This window comes from Castor canadensis, chromosome 14, assembly GCF_047511655.1.
Source record: "Castor canadensis chromosome 14, mCasCan1.hap1v2, whole genome shotgun sequence".
In the NCBI taxonomy this organism is placed as follows: Eukaryota; Metazoa; Chordata; class Mammalia; order Rodentia; family Castoridae; genus Castor; species Castor canadensis.
The window spans coordinates 11,047,598-11,069,571 of NC_133399.1; the positions used below are offsets into that span (position 1 = coordinate 11,047,598).

At 40.7% G+C, this 21,974-nt stretch overlaps 1 long non-coding RNA gene and 2 pseudogenes across 1 annotated transcript; 2 read left to right on the forward strand and 1 right to left on the reverse strand.

Annotated features, from left to right (window-relative positions):
• Window positions 1-79: 79 nt before the first annotated feature.
• On the reverse strand, window positions 80-20,775 carry LOC109675135 (uncharacterized). Its single transcript, XR_012441281.1, has 4 exons — window positions 20,561-20,775; window positions 2,153-2,279; window positions 1,904-1,955; window positions 80-662 (listed from the first exon to the last, which is right to left on the reverse strand). It is a non-coding gene; the product is annotated as an uncharacterized lncRNA (long non-coding RNA).
• Window positions 5,290-5,546, forward strand: LOC109675134 (small ribosomal subunit protein eS27-like; annotated as a pseudogene).
• LOC109680416 (lactosylceramide 1,3-N-acetyl-beta-D-glucosaminyltransferase-like) lies at window positions 15,517-20,552 on the forward strand (annotated as a pseudogene).
• Window positions 20,776-21,974: the final 1,199 nt, after the last annotated feature.

Sequence of the window (21,974 nt, forward strand, 5' to 3'; positions counted from 1 at the left end):
AGGCTGTCTCTCCAGGGTGAATTCTTTTGTGCCATTTAAGAAATCTGGATTCAGGAAAGATTTTCCCAGAATCCTTACACTTAAGTGGGTTTGTTCTGTATTCCTGATACTCATGTGGCTCGGGTCCACTCTGAATTCTGAAGGACAGACTCAGGGCTGGATTCCTGATGAAGACTTCTGTACACACACAGTTTTCATTTGTTCCCACTCCACTAGGAGTATTATTGCTCATAATATGATCTGCAGTATGGCCGAAGACTTCTCCATACTGAATATCTTCTTTGTGTTCACAGAATCTCCCTACCACTTGACTTCTAGAAATAATGAAAAACACATTACTAAGCTATATTTTCAAATACACACCAGGAAAAGTAATGTTTTATGGGCTGAAAGAATTTTTGACCATGCAGGATGGTACCAGGAAATATATTATCAAACAGTAGTATTGTGACAGGTATCTAAAGATTCCATCCCAGTATTTTGCAAACACTGACAATCTACTTTACATTTAAATGTATTTGAGTATTGGACATGAAAAAGATGTGAACAAAATCAGTTAGATTTTGACGTAGTTGCATAATCCTAAGAAGCTATATTGAAGATTATAGCCCCCAATCCAAACACAGAGTTCATTTGCTGCAAATTCACCACATATTCACACCCTGAAGGAAAGAGCATATAATTATTCACAATTTATTGCATGAAAGATTTTGTACATTAAAAAGCAGATTATCACTTGGGGCATCATGTTGGTACTACACATTTCTGATATTGGAAAATTTTGGATTGGAATTTCCTTTTTCTTCCTCCCTCCCTCCCTCTTTCCTTCGCTCCCTCCCTTCTTCCTTCCTTCCTTTTTTTTTTTTTTTTGTAGTACTGGTGTTTAAAGTGAAGGCCTCACAGTTGTTACGTGGGTGCTTTACCACCTGCACCAGTCTGCCAGCCCTTTAACATGTTAGTACTACTTCACTTGAGAAAGTCTACCAGCCCAAAACATCATTTTCTTCTTTAAAAATTTTACTCTAGGGAGGGGGCAGGGAATAGGGAGCAGAAATGACCCAAACATTGTATGCACATATGAATAAATGAAAAAAAAAGAGAAGTTAAAAAAAATTTTACTCTAGGTTGGTGGAATGGCTCAAATGGTAGAGCACATATGCAGCAAGCTGGATGCCCAGAGTTTGATCCTGAGCACAAAAGAAAAAACATACAATTTCACCCTGACTCTTTTGATTCTTCTTTTTTTGTGGACTGCAGTTTGAAATCAGTGCTTCACAACTGCAATGCACGCACACTATCTTTTGGGACACACCTACAATCCTCTTTGATTCTTAAGTGACACTTCTTGTTCCTTCTCTTTTCTTTCTGAATATTTTAATTGCTACATGTATTTATACACGGGATTTCACTGGGAAATTTCTGTATACACATATAGTATATACAAGTTTATTTCATCCCCTCCACCAGTATTCCTCCTCCCCCATTCCGTGCCTTAAAATAACTTCAATAGGTTTCACTGTTCCATATAAATGCATGTACAGAAAGTACATCAAATATGGTGGGGAGTGGCTAGTTCCTGTGATCCTAGCTACTAGGGAGAGTGAGACTGAGAGGATCCAGGTTCAAGGTCCACCAGGGCAAATATTTCTCAAGACCTATGTCCAACAAACCCAGAGCAAAACACACTGGAGGGATGCTGCAAGTGTTAGAATGCTTGCCTTGCCAGTTCCAAGGTCACAGTTAAAACCACAACTCCTTACACCCCATACCCACCAATAAAAGTAAATCAACCATACCCTGCTTTACCCTCTCCCCTCTCGCTGCTGACCTCCCTTTCACATGATCTGTTTCACATTCCTTTCCTTCAGTATTTAAGTTGCTGTTTGTTGTGAGTACAAATTACCTTAGATTTCTTCTGGAATTTCTGTAAACATCTTCAATGGTCTGATCTTCCTCTGTTAATTTTTTTTAATAAAATAGAGACAGAAAAAGAAAACATTTTGAATAATATTACTATAGAAAAACTACTAGATACTAAGTAGGCTTATAGTATAATGTGCCAACACCTGGTATATTCGCTGATTTTATGGTTTCCATATTCCAAATTACTCCAAAGCACTGAAGAGCAACAAGGGAATGAAGTCATCCTTACCAACAGAGGCCAGATTCTTGAAGGTTTCTACCATCACATCCCTGTACAGTTTCTGTTGTGAAGGATCCAGCAAAGCCCATTCTTCCTGGGTGAAGTTGACACACACGTCATCAAAGGTCACAGATGCCTAAAACATGACAAGTGTATTTCAAGGAGGAAGGTCAGACTGACAATAATGAAGATCTAGACTTCAAGTGTTCACATGATACTGTGTTCTCAAAGTGTTTATTCCATATCTTGGTGATTCAACATTACTCTGCATGCAAACCCGCACTCTTTCACATAGCACTTTTAATACTAGCCTGAAAATAATTGTGAAAACAACAGCAGTAGCAGAACAACCAGAATACTCCGGAATCATCCCAATTTCTTATTAAGGAGTGAGGTTATAATTTCTGTCATAACGATGAAGTGCAATTTGGCTTGCACAAGACAACATCATTAGGGCTGGTAAGGATGTGCTGAGTTCAAACCACACTCCCACAAGGAGAAAAAAGAAAAAAACAAAACAAAAACCACTTGTCCTGAGACTATGTACTCTTAGAAATGTTTGAACACAAAGTTCAACTGTGCTTGGAACTTTGGTGGCATTAACTCATCAGGTAAAATGAAAGAGGAACTGAGTGTTTCCAAACAGTCTCCATGATCAACATGCAATTTTTTTTTCCAGTACTGGAGTTTGAACTCAGACCCTATACCTTGAGCCAACGCACCAGTCATTTTTTGTGAAGGGTTTTCCATGATAGGGTATCACGAACTCTTTGAAAAGCTAGTTTTGAATCACATTCCCCCTAATCTCTGCCTTCTTTTTTTGGTGGTATCAGGATTTAGATACAGGTCTTCTTCCTTGCAAAATAGCCTCTCTACCACTTGACTCATACCTCCAGTCCACTTAGCTCTGCTAACATTGCAGATGGGGGTCTCAAACTGTTTGGCCTGGCTGCTTGGAAACCGAAGCCTCCCAATGTGAAACTGCTATGTAGCCAGGATTAAAGGGATGGGCCATTGTTTCCCAGCAGCCTATCTTGTCAAGCACTGTAACTCTCTCTTTCTTCATCCAACTGAGACTCTCTTATGTTGTACATTTAAAATTTTTCATTTGAAACTGTCTTCCACAATTCACTCATTTTGTGGGTGGAGGATAATATTTTGATTTTCTTTTCCCTAACCTGTCACATTACGTGATCATCAAGAACACACAGGGAACATTCTAAACTGTCACCTTTGTAATACCAGGAGTCTCAACACAACCCTTATAAATGCACACTCCAAAGAGGCTTTGTGGAAATTAAAGTAGTGCTAATCTCACCGCAAGAGGGAAGATCATTAGGTGACACTATTCAGAAGAATTTATTTCTTATGACTGATGTCTTCAAGAAAGCAATAAAACTAACTGAAGAGGGAGTAAGGACACTTGCTGAGGAAGGGACATTTAAGCTGAGTCCCAAAATAATTTGTTAATTTATATAGGCAGGGGATAGGATACAGAAAACATGACAGAATAAGGAATATGATGAATTTATTTCCCCTCAAAAAAAAAAATTCACTTCCAACCCCTCTCCCATGTGGGTATTTCAAGATGCAAGAGTCTACTGAAGGGTGGTCATTTTCAGAAAAAGGACTGGATGGTAAACTATATTTAATTTCAGCCAGTTTCAACTCAGCACAGTACCAGTGACAGAATGCTGCACTTCCTTTGCAAAAACCAACTGCATTAGTTTGAGAAACCACCTGGAAGCAGAAGGTAGATTTCAGGGTGAACCAAAAAGACTCCGTTTGGCAAATACTGTGCAGCTCTCCTTCAATGTTACTCTTCACAGGACCACTGTTGCTGCTATCCCTCCAATGTTTCCTTGTCCCTGTCCTCCATCTGATGTGATTTTCAAGGAACTAAAGATAACAATCATGACTTTTATAATCATTTTTTGTTTCCCCCTTTTGCTAACCAGACAATAAATACTAGTTCATGTAACCTTAACCAAATGAACTGGGAAAATGAGAAAGTCACTATAAACACCCAGAAAAAGGGTCCCTAAGTTTCACTTCCTGCTGTTTCACTGCACAAAAATATTCCACAATGAACAACATAAAAAAGCAAGGGAGTAGCTGGGTGTGGGTGGCTACTACCTGTAATCCTAGTAAAGCAGCTAATCCTATGGGGAAAGAATATGTGAAGGCAGCCAATGAAGAACTTGGTACCAGCCACTCATCCCAGCATATTGGAGGCAAAATAAGAATTGTGAGTTCACTGTCATCCTGGGCTACTTAGGTAGACTCTATATCGAAAAAAAAATATAGGAGTCTTTGGTTCATTTCCTGGGTGGGGACAGGAAATATTTCTTTTTTTTCGCTAAACACTTGTCCATACTTCATCCTGTCATACTGAAATAAACAAATGCAACAACAAAACAAAGCCAAACACAGCAGCTCATGCCTAGAATGTATTTGGTCTATGTGGAAAACAGACCTAAATGGAAAACCTAAACTTCATAGTCTCAAAGGATATGGGAAATTATTCAATCTTTGTTGCATAAAGGAATTCAGGTATGACAAAAATGCAGGCTCCATCAAAGATTTAGATACTGCAGGTTGCTGACTCTGGGGAACCATGCCTGTTTCCCTACCTCACAGGAACAGAGCTCAAGAGGAAATATGTCCAGAGACCCTATCTCAAAAACACCCAACACAGGTGGGATAGCTCAAGCAGAAATAGTGGCTGCTTAGCAAGCTGGAAGCCCTGAGATCATAACCCAGTGCTCCATCACTATGTCACATATCCCCAGACAGCCTCAATGCAGAAGGCACAGCAGAACCTCTCAGCCCGGTATGCCTAGGAAGTGTACCTATTCTAAGGATGGAAGTAGCATGTGAGAGTGGAACCAGGAGTTTAAGAGTCAGTGGAAACAGGCTCTGATGAAAAGTCAGGGCAGGTAAATTGACAGTTGTATAGGGTTCACTTTTTTGCTATTCAAGCATCCTAAGAGATGGTATGGTAAATGATGTCACCAGGTGCTGGACAAAGATATAATTTCTACACATTGTTTTCTATAAAACAAACTCTTAGCTCACATGCTGCTTGCTGGAGGTGGCTGGTACCTGAGCGATCGAGGCACATTAGGCTTGCCAAAGGACTAAACATGCCTTTAGTTAGAGATTTCTACATCTTTCCTTGCAAGAGGAAAAGAAAAATGTTTTTAAAAAATCATTGGTTCAAAGTCCAAGTTTGTATTTTATGTATGTAAAATATTCAGGTGGCCACAAGATTACCACAGCTTTCAGCCATGTGCAAACACTGCTTCTTTGTACAGGATGTTCAACAGTGCAGTGTCAGCTAACAAGAGGAGAAGCCAGGCTCATGGAAGGTTGCTCTTTTGGAAGAAAACAACACTACTGATCTATAAATCTTTCTGAATTTATGTTTTCTCACAGAAAGCCGTATAAATTAGTGAGTATCCAAGATAATACAATGTAAACCTAGTGACTCAGGAGTCACCAATCAGGAGGGTAGCAATTTGAAGCTAGACCTGGACAAACAGTTCATGAGACCTTATCTAAAAATTCACATTACAGAAAAAGAATGGGACAGTGTCTCAAGAAGTGAGAGCACCTGCCTAGCAAGCCTGAGGACCTGAGATCAAATCAACTACAAAAAATTCAAAGAAAACCAGAATAAAAACCCACTTTAATTGGACAGGAATGCAGACATCAAGAGGATGAGGGTTGGAGGCCAATCCAGGAAAACAGTTTGCCCAATGGTATCTCAAAAATCCCCACAAAAACCACCTTAAGGTAGTGGCTTCAGGATTAGAGGGCCTGCTTGGAAGCACCGGGCCTTGACTCTCAGCCCAAGTCCCATATAGGAGGAAAAAAACACTAAGTTGTTTCTCAGGGAAGTGAGTGCATCCCCTGTGACTAAACAGAGAGACAGACATCAGATGTTTGTACTTGTGCTCTTGTAGTCTACTCTGAATGAAAAACTAGACAGGACACAGGAAGGATAATTCAGTATGCACATAAATCAAAATTATACCTTTTATTTGGGAATGGCAACATAAAACAAGGAAAGGGATAGCACATATCCTTAGAAAGAGCTCACTGTCACCAAGATTTTCAGGCTAAACAGACATATAAAATTCTACAATTTCAGTCTGGAGTCAGAGCTCAGGAGACTTTGGTTGGAAGCCAACCTGGGCGAAGAGTTTGCAAAACCCTATTTGGAAAAAAGCCGTCATTAAAAAAGTGCTGGCAGTGGATCAGGTAGTAAGAGATCCTACCTAGGAAACTTGAGGCCCTGAGTTCAAACCCCAATACAACCAAAAAAAAAAATTCTATACTTTCCAAATCACTGTTTTAAACAGCCCAAGAAACCTTAAATGTCCTAGTTATATCAAATTCCTAAAAACACTAAAGAGCTTTGGGCTAAGAAAGCTATAGATTGTCTAATATTATATAAGAGTGTCCTAGGTTTAGTAAAAAGCAACACAAAACAAATAAGGTTTAAAAACACGTGAAAATGAATATACATATTTAAAAGGAACAAACAAACATGTCAATGGTCAAAAGTGACAACACTATAAGAAGACAAACAAAAAATATGGTTAGCTGAGCTAACTGTAAAAAACAATTAACCCAACTCTCCTTAAGTTTCTTGCTTCCAGCAGACCTGGGATTTCTGACCCACCCTTGGCCTGAGCCCGCACACCACTCCTCCTGTACCATAACCTTAAGGACAGGCTGACTTCAGGGGACCATGTTACATGATCCTAGAGTTGATTTTGATCCCTCCATCATGTCCCCCACAAGACTATCTTTGAATCCTGTTTGCTCCTAATACCCTGCCTTTCCACATGAGAGAGTCTTAGGCAATGTCTGCTGAGAACAGGCAGCTGCCACTAACACAACCTTGACACGCAGGCTCAGGAGAAGCAGTTTTGAAAGACAAAACCACAACTGGCTGAAACATCCACAAAAGACAGACAATAAACTGACAGTGACCTCGAGTCTTTACATTCTTCCTTGCCCTGCTTTGAACCTGTGACACATTCTGTCACCCAGTTGTGTGAATCTCCTGCCCTCTTGCTTTTTTACTCAGGTTTAAAGTCTGTACAAAGGTGAGGCTCAGAGCTCATGAGGATGTAATTAAAGTTGGGATTTTTATGTAGGACTTCCTCACAAATCGTTGTGGTGCTTCCCAAGGGACCTTGTAAGGCAGAGTCCTCCTGAGCTTTAGCTTGCTTTTAATGATCCTCACTAGGGAAATCCCAGTGTCCCTCTAAGTCCTTTCTTCTGTCAGACAAAAAGCTGCCACACCCCATTCAAATACTGTCCCTTCTCCCCATTCATTATTTTGCTTCTTAAAACCAGGTTTAGAAACAGTGAGAATAGTGACCATGATGTCACAGAGGGTTGCAGAGTCCCTCCCCTCCATCAGCCACCCTGTATAAGGACCACCATTTGCAGGTTCTTGAGTGATGTGGGGAGAACTTGGAAATCAGGGTTTATGGCCAATGCATGGCGACACGTCCTGGAGTTTACACAACCTTCCCTCCATCTTGATGACTCAGGAAAACTGGCGCCACCGAGGAGATATGGGGATCCCACTCCACAGCGCCCCTGCACAGGAGCCCTGCATAAGGCAGGCACAGCCATGACCACCATCACCATGGTGTTGGTGACACACAGGGTCGAGCTGTCCACAGGGCATCGGGTGGCTGAGGAAGCCACTCACATCACAAAGTTGACAGATGTCAGCTCAGACCCAACCAAATCCTTGGGCCCAGAGGAGCAAGGGCCAAGTGGAGCCATGGCTGCATCTGCCAGCACTGCTTCCAACTGGTCCCCCATCATCCCCCGCTGCTGCTCTGTGACCCTGCCCAAAATCTCACCATTTCCTAGTTTCCCAATGTCATCCCTAGGCTCCTGCAGTGCAAGGACACAAAACCTCTGAGGCTGGGACACCTGGAGCTTCTCAGAACAAAAGTGGACTTTCGAATAGGGCCACTACTATACTACACTAAGTGGAGTGTCATGCTCTGGGCAGTGGAGAGGTCCATATGTCCACGCTCCTCACTGGACAGCTCCTGCCAAAGATCAGTATTCCTGATCGGTTAAGGATCAAGGCCCCCTCCCTAAACAACCTGAATGACAGAAATCAGCAACCTGACTGCAAGATGAAAGTGAAAGATTCCAATCACCATTCCCCAGTCCAGGCTTCCTCCCCTTGGGCGAACCTGACCCAGCCTTGAGTCTAATTGCATTGACCCAAACCATTCCAGACGTTCCAGACCAGGCACCTGCTTCTTACCATGTCTCAGTGACATCTTATGCTGTCATTTGAAATCAGTACTTTTATTATTTTTGGAGCTCTAGGTATGGATCAAGTAGTAAAGTGCCTGCCTGGAAAAAATTGTGCTATCAAAAATTACATGGGATTAATTTAGCAACAGAGGAATGAATTACATGTCGCCCTACTGAATACACTGTCTTTCCCACTTAATTTAGGATGGGTTTTTTTTTGGGGGGGGAGGTAGTGGGGTTTGAGCTCAGGGATTCACAATTGCTAGGCAGGCTCTGTACTGCTTGAGTAACACCTCTAGGCTCCAACTTGGATTATTTATACTTTGGCCATTTTTCAATTCTATTTTGATTCATTCTTACTCTGTATACAACTTTTATACATCCATTGGCTTCTGCCCTTCACTGAGTCACTGCTTGCCTGTGGCCTTGCTTCTTTACCCCAGCACCTTCCAATAGACCCACTTTCCACAACTGGCCAATCTGTGAACCAAGAATTCTGTCAGCTTCTTACTTGGTGGATCTGTATCAGCTGTTAACTACATCCACACCTGAGATAAGACAGAGCTCCAGAGCCCTGGGGGAAAATGACCAAGCATCTCAGTGGCAAGGAGAACCTGCTCCACTCAAAGGTAGCCCACATCACATCCCAGCTAACAACACAGATGTCTTTCCATGCACCCCTGATGGAAATAGGGAGAGGCTGGAGTTTTCCAGGAACCTCCCCAGCTGTTAGGGCATGGGGATAGACTAGGGTGTCTAGGTTACTATTTCATTTTTGAATGATTCCAAAAAGGGAATTTCAAGAGGAAGGGAACTCTTATTACATACCCTTCTAGCTCTCTTATGCACCTCCAATGGGCAGGAAAAGGAGACATCTGTACTTGAATTATGTGGACTTTTACCCTAAGTTCTCTTCCTTCACATTTCTGTCTTCCTGGAAATCTCTAAAACCCTAGCATAGTTTCCATTACTCTGTTTCCAGTGAGCTTCCTGGCCCAGACAGGGTCCTCCTTTTTAATGAGATGACTCAAGAACTTGTAAACTATCTTTCCTAGGATTCAAAGGTGGTAAAAGAGCAAAGGAAGACAGTAGCAAGTAAAAGGAATTTACACTTTGGTAATGGAAGTCACACAGCTCACTTTCTCTCTTTGTTCTTTTTTTGCAGTACTGTGGATTGAATTCAGGGCCTTCACCATGAGCCACTCCACCAGCCCTTTTTTGTGATAGTTTTTTTTTAGATCAGGACTTGTGAACTATTTGCCCAGGATGATCCATCTCCTGAGTACCTAGGATTACAGGCTTCAACCACCTGTGCCCAGCAAAAGGGTACAAGGCTGTCTGATGGAGCACTGGTTCCATGTGACATAGCAAAACTCTGATGGACTGATTATTGGTGCACAGGCAACAACAGGAAAAAGAATAAAACGGAGAAAAAATTTCACATGTAAAATATATATAGCAAATTTTCCTTGTTTATTCTCAGATTATGTCCTCACTCTTACTATCACGAATATACTTTTAGCAACAGGTTTTGTTTCTTATCCTGATTTAATAAAATAGAAAAACGTAGTCAATCTGTGTACACCCCCACTTTTTTTTTAACTTGCAGCATTTATTTGTATGCATGTTTTACATCCCAAGAAAAAGAATCCCAGGATTTTCCCTCTTGTCTTTTCATCGTTTTTTGTGGTTTGTGTGCTAGCTGAGGATATCAGTGCAATGCAATGAGACTGACAAGATGAGAGCAGATGATTCTGCCGTTTTTCTACATCTTTGAGCTGTACTTCAAATTTGAGCTGATCACTTCACATGTGCTTAATTCTCCTGAGAGACTGACAATTTTCCCAGCTCTGTGCTCATCAGTGACTTGAAATTCTGCAATGTAACCATGCTTCATCCTCACAGTTACAGATCAATGACATTAGTGTGTGGCCCAAGCAGGACCAGGCTTTTGCCTGTCTTCTCAGCATGGCTGATGTTCTTTAGACCGTCAGTCAGGAAAATCTTGCACACCATATGGCAGCACACACAGACCGCAGAAAGAGCTAGTCACGTACTTCTTAAATCTCACTTGTTCCTATAATACAAAGGTCTGTGAACCACAACAGCCTTGTACTCCATCTCCCTATCATAAGCATGAGAGGGGTACCTTTCTCAATTGCTCTGGAAAGAGTCACCCTTGCATGAGCACATCCTCAAGTTTGGGGGGGTGGGTTTGGTGGGGTTTTTTGTGGTACTGGGATTTGAATACTCAGGGACTCATGCTTGCTAGGCAAACTCTCTACCACTTGAGTTACTCCACCAGCCCTTTTGTGTGTTCAGTATTTTCAAGATACGGTCTTCCCAACTGTTTTCCTGGGCTGGCTTCAAACAGTGATCCTCCCGATCTCTGACTTTTGATCTATGGGCATGAGGTATCAGCACCTGGCTACATGCTCAGTTTTTGCACTACAAGCACAGGACAAAGAGACACCCAGTACAGGAGGTCCAGTATCAAGGTATCAATTTCAAACTTTTATTCAAGGACTGTCTTATACAGGCAGAGTGGCTAAAGTAGTAAATGGCATGACTAACAAAGCACTAGGCACAGTGTTGTGTAAGTGTCACCAAATGTTGTGACTGATTTGCAGAATAAAGCCCTTGGAAAGAATCTATTTAATAATTTTACTTGATGAATATGAAGTAATGATTGATACCAGATGAACAATACAACAAAGTTGGGTTATCAATTACCTGTACATCACTATTAGTCACATAGAGAAATGAAAGTTTGAGAAATGGCTCACTATTCATCTATAAGAATTAAAGAAAGCAATTACATTGTTGAGTCAGACTCTTCCTAAAGGTAATCCCTACTGAGTAAAGTGGAACAACAATCCATTCCTTAAGAATCAACTTTGGAACCTCCAGCTACTGAAGAGTAAAGACTACACACTAGAATACTGACTTACTGGAGTCCTTATAGTTCATTTTCTTTAGTTATTCCTGAGCTTTTAGCTAAGTTGTTTACACTTATCCATTACACTGATAATCTTCAACAGTCTTCAATTCAAATCTGAATTAGGAGAAGCAATGTACAAGTCCATGTTTGAATAAGGAGGTCACAGAATAGCAGGGTTCCATGTGCTGGCCTGTGGTTCCTGGAAGCTCTCTAACAGAAATGTGCATCTCAGGAACTGACACAAAGTCTGCAGGTACAACCACGGTTCTCCCATTAGAGATTCTCGGCATTGGGCAACTGTAGAGAAGTGGGGTCCTGTTGTCCTACACGACACCATTTCCTGTTAGGTGTTCAATAAAGAGCATGAAATTAATCTTTGAAATTGAGACCATGAAGTTGCTGGTCTTGACAAAAGCAGTTTTAGTGAAGTGGCAAGAATACATCCATTTGAGAACAGTAAATGAATTCAGCAACAATGAGAGGTAGCATTTTCAGGCCACCAGTGAGATCTCAAAAGTGTTGGGGAAATGGGACAGGAGGGGCTGTGAGGCAACTATGTGTAGAGCTAGGAAAGTTGATTTAGGCAAAAACTGACAAGGGGTAAGAGTAGGAAAAATCCAGCAGATACATTATACAGTGAGAGGGGCTGACATCTGGATGATGTATGGAGGCACCATCATTTGGATTAAGGGAGAAATAAGTCCCTCACTTTAATAGTAAGAAAGAAGGGGTTAGGTACTGTCACAAATTGGTTTGGATCTGCAATTTGAAGATGAGGAAAAAGTTTCTGTCCTATGATTTCAATGTTCAGGAAACTGAGTAATTAGCTGAAAGGAGGAAGAAAGGAGAAATTTATAAAATGTTGTTAAAACATATGGAATGATGTAGTCATATCAAGAAAACTTTTGGGGTCCAATATTTTGATTCTTGTCCTCAACCAGGTTGCCCTTTATGTAAATGGCAAGAAAACTCACATCAAAAATTAAACTTTACAAAATTCATACAGCATGGAGAGAAGGAGACCAAGAGCTTTGAGTATATGTGAAAGAGAAAAAGTGTAATAATATACCATGAAATGTAAGGTAAAAAGGAAGCGAAGTATTAGGACAAATGAGCAGATGTGTTATGGGATCTAAAGACCAGAACCCTTACAGTGGGAAGTAGCAAATTCCTGGGAAGTTGTGGAGGAAGAGAAGGGTGTGTACATTTGGGATGTGGGGTGGGCAGAGATGAAAAGGTTACTGCTACTGGAAGTGACTGAGAAGCCGAATCCCCTGATCCCTGAGAATGACAGGACTGTAGAAGGAAATAGATACTGAGATCAAATTTTTATTTCTCTCTCTCTCTCTCTCTCTCTCTCTCTCTCTCTCTCTGTGTGTGTGTGTGTGTGTGTACTGAGACCAAAATTTAATGAAAGAAAAAAATAATGGCTAGGAAAATGTCTGAAAATAACAGTCACAAGAAGGTGATGGTGGATGTGAGAGGACAGAACCTCCAAGACACAAAGAAGGAGAATTTTTGTTTGAGAGGAGCACAGTGGATAGAACAGTTATGTTTTTTCCTCAGTCCTGAAGGGCAGAGTGTGCTAAGAAAGAAAAGAGAAATTCTTCTAAAAAAGTGAGTACTTAGTACTGAGATCTTCAGAGAACAACCAGGTACCAGTTCAGGTGTGAAGTGGACATTTATTGGAAAATACACGGCTCTAATGTTTACTGTAGAAGTCAGAAGTCAAGATGTGAACATGAGGGAATGGAAAGCTGAGCCGGTGTGGTCAAGAGTCAACACTCATGGAATAGGGAATGAGAAGAAAATGTAATAGAGACATGATGAAGTGTTCCTAGGTACAGCCTGTTCTGTAAACACAGGCAATCAAGAATACTACTGAGTATCAAAAGTGTACAGGTCAGCATTTTACATACATTACCTGTTTTTGGTAGATCTAGGATTTGAACTCAGGTCTTTGTGCTTGCAAAGCAAGGAGTCCACCACTAGAGCAATATTTTCAGTCCATATTTTTCCAGAGATTTTGAAGATGGGGGTCTCATGAACCATTAGATCATTTGGCATTGAACTGAGATATTCCAACTATCAGCCTCCAAACAAGCTAGAAAATTAAGTGAGTGCCACCTCTGCCTGGCTACATTAGCAAGATTAGGATCTAGGTGCATTCTTAGATGTTGGCTAAGTGAAGACTTTGCAACATGTCATCATCTACTCAGGATTTCTCACTAGAGTAAGCATGCTAATTTATATTGAATTTACCAGGGCTCACTAGAGGCATTCCCACATAATTTACATTGATGCCACCTCCTTTCCATATGTGTGCATGGGTGTATACACAAACATTTATGTATGTTTGTATGATTGTGTATATACATACATACACACACACAATTTTTTTGATGGATGTGGGGTTTGAACTTGGGACTTCATGCTTGCAAAGCAGATACACACCTCCATTTCAGTTTGCTCTGTGTATTTTGGAGATGGGGTCTTGTGAACTATGCTCAGGCTACCCTGAACTGACATCATCTCCATCATAGACTGCAAAGTGGAGAGGATTACAGGCATAAGCCAGTGGCACGTGACACACTATTTAAACTTTGTATGCTTATATCTTAGCTAGTCATGGGCTAAACAGCTTTGAAGATCAACACTTCACAATTTCATCCACTGCACAGATGTAAGAACATGTGATTTATTTCCATCCATGAAAATCACCTTAATGTTTCTTGGACACAGTACTTGGAATAGAACACAGCTAGGTGGAGAGTTTTTCAGAACTTTATCTTCTACTTTCCCTTGGATATGAGAATTTGGTGGGAGGGGGTGGAAAGGGTATTTCAGTGTAGTCCAGGATGACCTCAAATTCTGGAGTGCTGAAATCACAAGCATGCATCACTGTACCCAGAATAACATTGGTCTTTATGAGGTTTCTCTTTTTCTACCATTTTCTAGAAGCCAGAAAGAGAAGCCATCACACAACCAACACTGCAGCTCAGATTTCTTCTGTCAAATATCCTCCTTCACTTGGAAGTTCTCCACTCCATAAAGTTCTGGGACACAAAAATCATTCAGCCAAATTCTTTGCCTCATGGTAACAAGGATGGCAATTCCGTCCCAATTTACAAAAAGAGCTCCTCACTTTTGAGGCCTCCTGGGAGTGGCCTATGCTGTCTGTGTCTCCACCAACATTCTATTCAAAGCCACTTATGTATGAGCACTCAGGCTTTCCTGACAGCTGTTCTCCCCAGGCCCCGATCAGAACTGCCCTTCCTGTTCCATTCCTATAAAAAGGCTTCTCCCATAATTATATCAAAACTGCTCCCCACATCTCTCCATAACCCAGTTCCGAAGCCACTGCTATGTCAGTGTGCTTGTTCTAATAACACCCCACTTCTTTTTTAACATTCAGATTTTGTTTGTCCACATTGTGTGCATGTAATAGAATATCCAAGTTTGGGTAAAAAATAGCTAGAATTGAGGATCAAGTAGCAGTGCACTTAACAAACCCCAAGGTCCAAGTTAAAGTCACAGTAGTGAAAAAAATTAAAACAAAACAAGACAAAGAAAGTCCTAGAAATTTCTTCCTCAAGTTTTCAGGTTGGGGAAGTCCAGGATGAGGGCATCATCACTTCAGGGGGTCTTCTTGTTCACTCCTCAGGCTCACTACCACAAGCACTGTGTACAGGGATATTAATACATAAGGGCCAGACCTCATCACTTAAATACTTCTCAGAAGTTCCCACCTGTCAACACTGTTTATAAGCTATTAATGAACAACGCAGAATATGTGTGTGAGAAGCAATGTCAGGCATTACTGTGGCAAAAATGCATCACTCACGATGGCTTTCAGATTGGAAACTCATATCTCACTTTCAGTCCTCTCACTCCTTGGGTTTTATAATTAACTATTCCCTAGTTCTAGCATAATGTTTGCTTGCCCATAAGGAGCCATGTAGACTCAGTGCTGAAAAAACAACAATGATTCATGGTAGGTTAAAGATGACTCATTCACAAAGAGCTATGAAGAAGGGATGCTTGTGCCACATGCTCACGTTCTGACCCTGTGATTTTTAGAATTACTATGACTTGTTTCTTTGTCATTCTGTACACAGGCCTGAAAATGAGCAGTGGAGTGAACAATGCTATAATTCAGCAAGACTTTGATGATTCTTTCTATGGTTTTACTCTTAAATTAATTCTGCAATTCAATTGGGCAAATAGCTTTGGTCTACTTGCCAAATTCTTGATGATAGTTGATGATGACACATTTATGCACATGCCAAATCTCATTAAATGCCATCAAGAATTAGAACAAATGGGTGTTCAAGACTTTTGGATTGGTCATGTTCATCGTGTACCACTGCCGTTATGAATAAAATCAGCAAATACAATCTTTCATATGAAATGTGCCAGCTACAAACTTACCCAGGCTATGGGGCCAGCACTGCCTATGTCACCTCCAGTGACATAGTAGCCAAAGTCTATGAGGTGTCAAAGATGCAGAATTCTAGTCTTTACAGAGATGATTAGGTCATGGGCCTCTGTGCCAATAAAATGGGTGTAGTACCACAGTATCATATGTTTCTTTTTTCCTGGGGAATGTAAAGATCCTTATCCCTGCAACAATGAAAAAATGGTGACATCTTATGGATCTTCAGCATCTCCTGAAGGATGCTACAGATTCTAATGTAAAAAGTACTTCAAAGGAGTGTTTTGTTCAAATACACTGCAGGGTCATTAAGATAGTTTTCCTTTGCAAATTGACTACAAGAATTTATATCCTTACAGGGCTGCTTTTGTCGAATGGGACTGTAACACTGTGATGTTTTCATGAAACTGAGCCAAACATGGATGAAAAACCTTAAATGTTTGTCTATATACTAAGTAAAATGAGTATAAAAGACAAAGTAGTTATTCTGAAAGCCCAATCTATCAAAAGATTTCTTTGATCATGGAAGCTGGGCAATGTAACATCTAATTCATGGCCTAAATTCATGTAAAGGAATTCATACTTTAAAATTTATGACATTATGAGGGAAAACACAACTAATGAAAAAACTCTAGCTCTCATTTAATGCCTTGGATATATTTGAGGTGCAGACAAATTATTAAGAAACCCTGATGTTAGAATAATCATTTTTGAAAAATGTGACGGAAATGCATAGAACAGCATTTCAAAGAAAGAAATGTAACTTTAGTCCAGGTATTCCAGCTTGTTTTTTCTAAAGAGCACCTGATGGAGGTAGTGGGACTGTGGAAGCATTGCCAGAGGACAAAGTACATGCATCTTGTAAAAGTCTCATCTTAGCAGCGAGAGCAGGAAACCATCTGCATTTTCATTATAAACAGCCAAGTCATTAATGGTCACATTCATGTAACTATTTACCTAGATAGTATTGGCATCATTTAAAGTATATTCGTTTCTTTGTGAAAAAAGTCATTAGCTCTGCTCTAACAGGAACATAATGTGTTTTTCCCCAATATTACAAAATGACAGAAAACATGGGCAGTTTGTTGTCCATGGGGTCCTTTTCTAGTGAGAAATTATTGTTCATTCCAATAACAAACCAATTTCAATTTGATGAGTATTAAATTGGATTTTAAATGTTAAATACTGGTTTGTATTTAAGGTAGTTGCTTGAAAATTGCTTGCAAAGAGGAATATGACAATGGAGGGTGGAGCTCAGTCCCAGAGCAATACAGCACTTGTCTAGAAAGGCCTAGACACACACACACACACACACACACACAAAACCATGAAAAGTCTCTTTTCTCTTTAACTTATACAATATTGGTATCTAAGTAATTGTACTCATTCCTACAATTAACCTACCCCCTTGCAACATCATAAACCACAGTATTTTGTTTCAAGTTCAGAGTTTTAAATTTAGAGTATTAAATCAAAGCTGTAGTTCTAAAAAATTTATTCTTGACTCAAATAGCTATCAAGACAACAGTGTCAAACATTTAAAATTTAGTTCCTTTTACAGTAGATTCAGGATTTTATATCATTATAAATTTTCTATCACTTTAAAAACTGTATAGGACAAAGATGTTCTGACAAAGCAGGCTTATAATTAATCTGTATTAGTTGATTCTTTAATATTTGTTTACCTTCATGCTATCTATAACCTGTGTATCTATTCTTGGAACTTAAAATTTGCTACTGGTTGAAACATCAGTAACTCTTGGGTATCGAAATGATCTTGTTTACAGTAATACTTTTATGAAAGTTATATCTTAATAGAACTTTCTAGATCTGTGTTCACCTTTTCTATTTTTGCTTAGAACAGAACAGGTTCTAAGAACAGGTTTGAATTTAAAGGAAATATAATGGCACTTCCTGTTTTTATAAGGGAGTTGCAGTATGATGCTTCATCAGAATAAAAGTACTGAGAAGAACATTTGTAATTAGAAGTGTCCTAGCCTTTTGAAAAGGAAGGAAAAAGCTTCTGATGTTCTATTGTAGGGCTATCTTAAAAAACAACAACAAAAAAAAGTCAACAAATGGAGGATAAACAATTAGCCTGGAGGCTCACGTAAGTAAAAGATGGCTGTACATTTAGTTGTCAAAAACCTTTTACATCACGGTTGAGTAATTTTACAGCAAAATGTTAAGTACTTTTATTACTTGACTTTTGCTCTAGTACAGAAAAGTACATAGTGGTTTTAAAAAACTGTATTTCCAACAAACAACTTAAAATTGAAAAGACAAAAAGAAAATACCCAACACAAAAAAGTGGTGAGTGGCTCAAATGGTTGAGCACCCATCTAGCAAGTGTAAGGCCCTGACTTCAAGTCCCAGTATCACTAAAAAAAAAAAAGAAAAGAAAAAGAAACAACTTGCTCCTTGGGGAACTGAACCCATCCTCAGGGAATACTGAAAAACAGAAATTGGATGTTTGTATTTGTCCTCTTATAAACTGTTACTAATGAAAAACTAGAGGACTCATGAATGATCATTCACTATGCCCACCAGTAAATATAGCTTTTACTTGGGAATGTCAACAGATAAAACAGTAATGTTTTCCACCATAATAATGGTATATGAGTTGCAATATTAATCAATACAAATTTCACAAAATCAAGTAATATTATTCTTAGTAATTAAAACTACAGTGAACTAAAATCCCACTCTATGATCTGTTGGTAATAAATCAGGGAACCCATCAGAAGACATACATGATGATTCCATGTATGTTTATATTCTCATTCTTCTTAGTATGAAACAAATAACTTACTGAAACAATTGACTTTGCTTCTTCAGATCTCATCACTGTATCCACCCAGGTTCCAAAAAAGGAAACCACTGTCTTGCACTCAAATCCTGAAAGAAGTTTCTGGAATACTTAAGTCAAGCTGTATTTTATAGAAATGAGAGTCTATGCAGGAAAAAAGAGGCAGCAGCCAGGGAAAGATGTCTGCTTCACTTGCTTTACACAGGAGAATCCACATTCACAAGGTTAAAAACATGCTAATCTTACACACAAGTCTCTTCTGAAGAGACTGAGACATTATCTCCAAAAGGCTTGTGACAAACAACCAAAGTCACCCCATTCCCAAGATTTCCAGGGAGGTTAGCATCCCCATGCCTGAAACTGAGACAAAGAAACACTAAATATTTCATGTACTACACATCTACACAAAGCCTTTTCTCCACATGGAAGAACCCAAGGGTGTCCTCTCACACTGCCCTTGGCTTTCTCAATTACCACAAATTACATTCTGAGGACACTAACTCAGTGTTGCAAAACAAAGAACTATGTCCACTTGTACCCCAAAGGTTGTAATCCTGGTAAACAGTGGTGATTAAACAAGAGTTCTCCCTCACATATGAATTATACAGCTAAAACAAATGCAGTAATATTATTGGACATGGGTCACACACTAAGGGGAGAACACGTACAGGAGGAATAGGAAAGAGAAAGAAACCTAAAACTTGAAAGTGGTTGATGTGCCCACTGTAGAGGTGCAAACAAACTAATCTTAAACTGTCAGACGCCACTATGGGAAGGTGACCTGGAATTAGTGAAGAGGTCTGGTAGAGATGAACCAATGCAGATTGTAATACACACGTGCATGGAAGCAATGCTAGGAATCTCTCTGTATAGCGATCCTTATCTCAAACTAGCAAAAAGTCTATGTCTTTCATATTATCTTTCATGTTTTCTCTTCCAAAAAATGGAGAAGAGGGCAGAACAGGTTCTGCCTGGAATCCAGGAGGAAGGGAGGAGTAGGGGGTCGAAGTAGCCCAAACAATGTAAACACATATGAATAAATGTATAAACAAACAAAAAAACAAGTCTCACCGCAGCCAAGCAATTGTGGCTCATGCCTATAATTTCAGCTTCTCAGGAGGCAGAGATCAGAAGGATCACAACCAGGCTGGTCAAATCACTGCCCGAATGCTATCTCGAAAATGCCCGCCACAAAACAGGGCTGGTGGAGTGTCTCTAGTGATAGAGCATTTGTCTAACAAGCCCTGAGTTCAAACGCAAGCATCATTAAAAAAAAAAAAAAGTCCCAAGGGCCAGAACTTTATCCTAAGAAAAAAAGAGCCAAGTGCAAACAAACCCAGTCCTGTTGCTCTTGCCAGAGAACTCCTTTTTTGAACATACAACTTTACATACACACTTTTCTAATTCCAACGTTTTGCTTTGGTTAACCGAACTGATTACAAGAAACAAAACAGAAAAAACCTGCAACCCTTGCTATTTGGGAGGCTGAGATTGGCAGGATGGAGGCCAGTATGGACCAATAGTTCCCAAGACTGGATCTCCAAAACACCCAACACAAACACAGTGGGCAGTAGGAGGCTCAAGTTGTAGAGCACGACCCTTCCTGGACCCTGAATACTCAAGAAAGAGGGCGCCAGCGAGGAGACACGGGAACAGCCCCACCCATGCGGGGGCAGGAGTCGCCGTAACCTCCATCATTGCGCCCTTGGGGACCCGGGTCCAAGCCACCCACAAGTCTCTGGACGGCCAACGTGGCCGCTCACGTGACAAAGGGGCAAATGCCAGTCCCGGCTCCGGCCCAGCCCCACCCTGCGGCCCAGAGGAGCGAGGACGAGCAGAGCCGGGGGAGGACGCACAGCACATAGGGGCCACCGCAGCATCTGGCCGGTCCCCGCCGCGGCTCTGCCACCCCGGCTGAAATCTCACCATTTCCCGAGACACCCGGCGTCGTCCTTAGGCTCCTGCAGTCAGGGGACACAGAGCGGCCAAGGCTGGGAAACCTGGGGCTTCTCCCGGCTTAGACGCGGAGATCAAGTATGGCGGTTCCTGAAAGGAAGGCAGTGCTTTGGGCAGCGGGTACGTCCTAAGATCCGCGCTCCTCATTGGACAGTTCTTACGCACTCCATTCTGATTGGATGATGATCCAGGCCCCGCCCCTTGACGACGGGGTGAGAGGAGGGCGTTTTCTGCCAGGTTCTAGAACACAGAGGACAAATTCCTCCCACCGCTCCCGCAGTCTAGGCTTCCTCCCCTTGGGCGAACCTGGCCCAGCCTTGGCTCTAAGTGTGTTGAGCAGAACCAGTCCCGACTCTCCAGACCAGACACCTGCTTCTCCCCACGCCTCCTGAACATCTTACGCTGTGCTTGCAAATCGGTACTTTTATCAAGTTTCCTCTCGCTCCCGTGTAGCTGTGGTTTCCACTTGAGTGGAGACTTGTGTTAGTGTCCATTGCTTCTTCATGGAGGTTTCACTGCGCTATGATCAGAGGAGCACAGAATGTGCTTTCACCTCTCTCACTCCCTCTACTCCTCCTCACCATCCCTCCCTTCTCCCCCATTTTAGAATGAATGTGCTTCATTTTGCTATTTTTATGAACACATATAATGACTTGTTCATATTCACCTGTCATCAAATTCCCCTTTCTCTGCACCTTTCCCAATGTTTTCCACCCCAAACTGGCCATCTTGTAAAAATTCTAGAAAATAAGCATGATATAAAACCTGCACCCAGCCTTGGAGGCTCAGGCCTGTAATCGTAGATATTCAGGAGGTAGAGATCAGGGGGATAGCGGTTGCAAACCGGCACCAGCAAAGAATTCACCCGACCCTATCTCCAAAACACCCGTCACAAAAGGTTCCAGGTATTGGCCCTAATTTGAAACCCCAGTACTGGGGAAAAAAAAAAAAGTGGGACATTTGTCTCCATGTCTGGTTTATTTTGCTAAACATAATAAACTCTAGCTCAACCCATTTTTCCTGAAAGTTACATAATTGAATTTTTCCTTATGGATGAATAATATTTATATACATATATGTATATAATGTGTGTATATATAAATAAATATATAATATTGTGGGCTTTCTATTCCTTTGTTCTACTTGTATTATTATTATTATTATTTTGCTGTTACCTGCTATTTTTGTTACTGTGACTCTATATCATAAATTCAAAGCCAGGTATTGTGGAACCTGCAATTTTTTTTTTAAAGCACTATTGCTCTTTTTTGTTCAGGATTGGATTGTGTGTTTGGGTTTTCTTGTGCTTCCATAGGAATCTTAGGATTATTTTTTCTATTTTTGTGTATGTAATATCATTGGGATTTTGATGGAGTTGCATGGA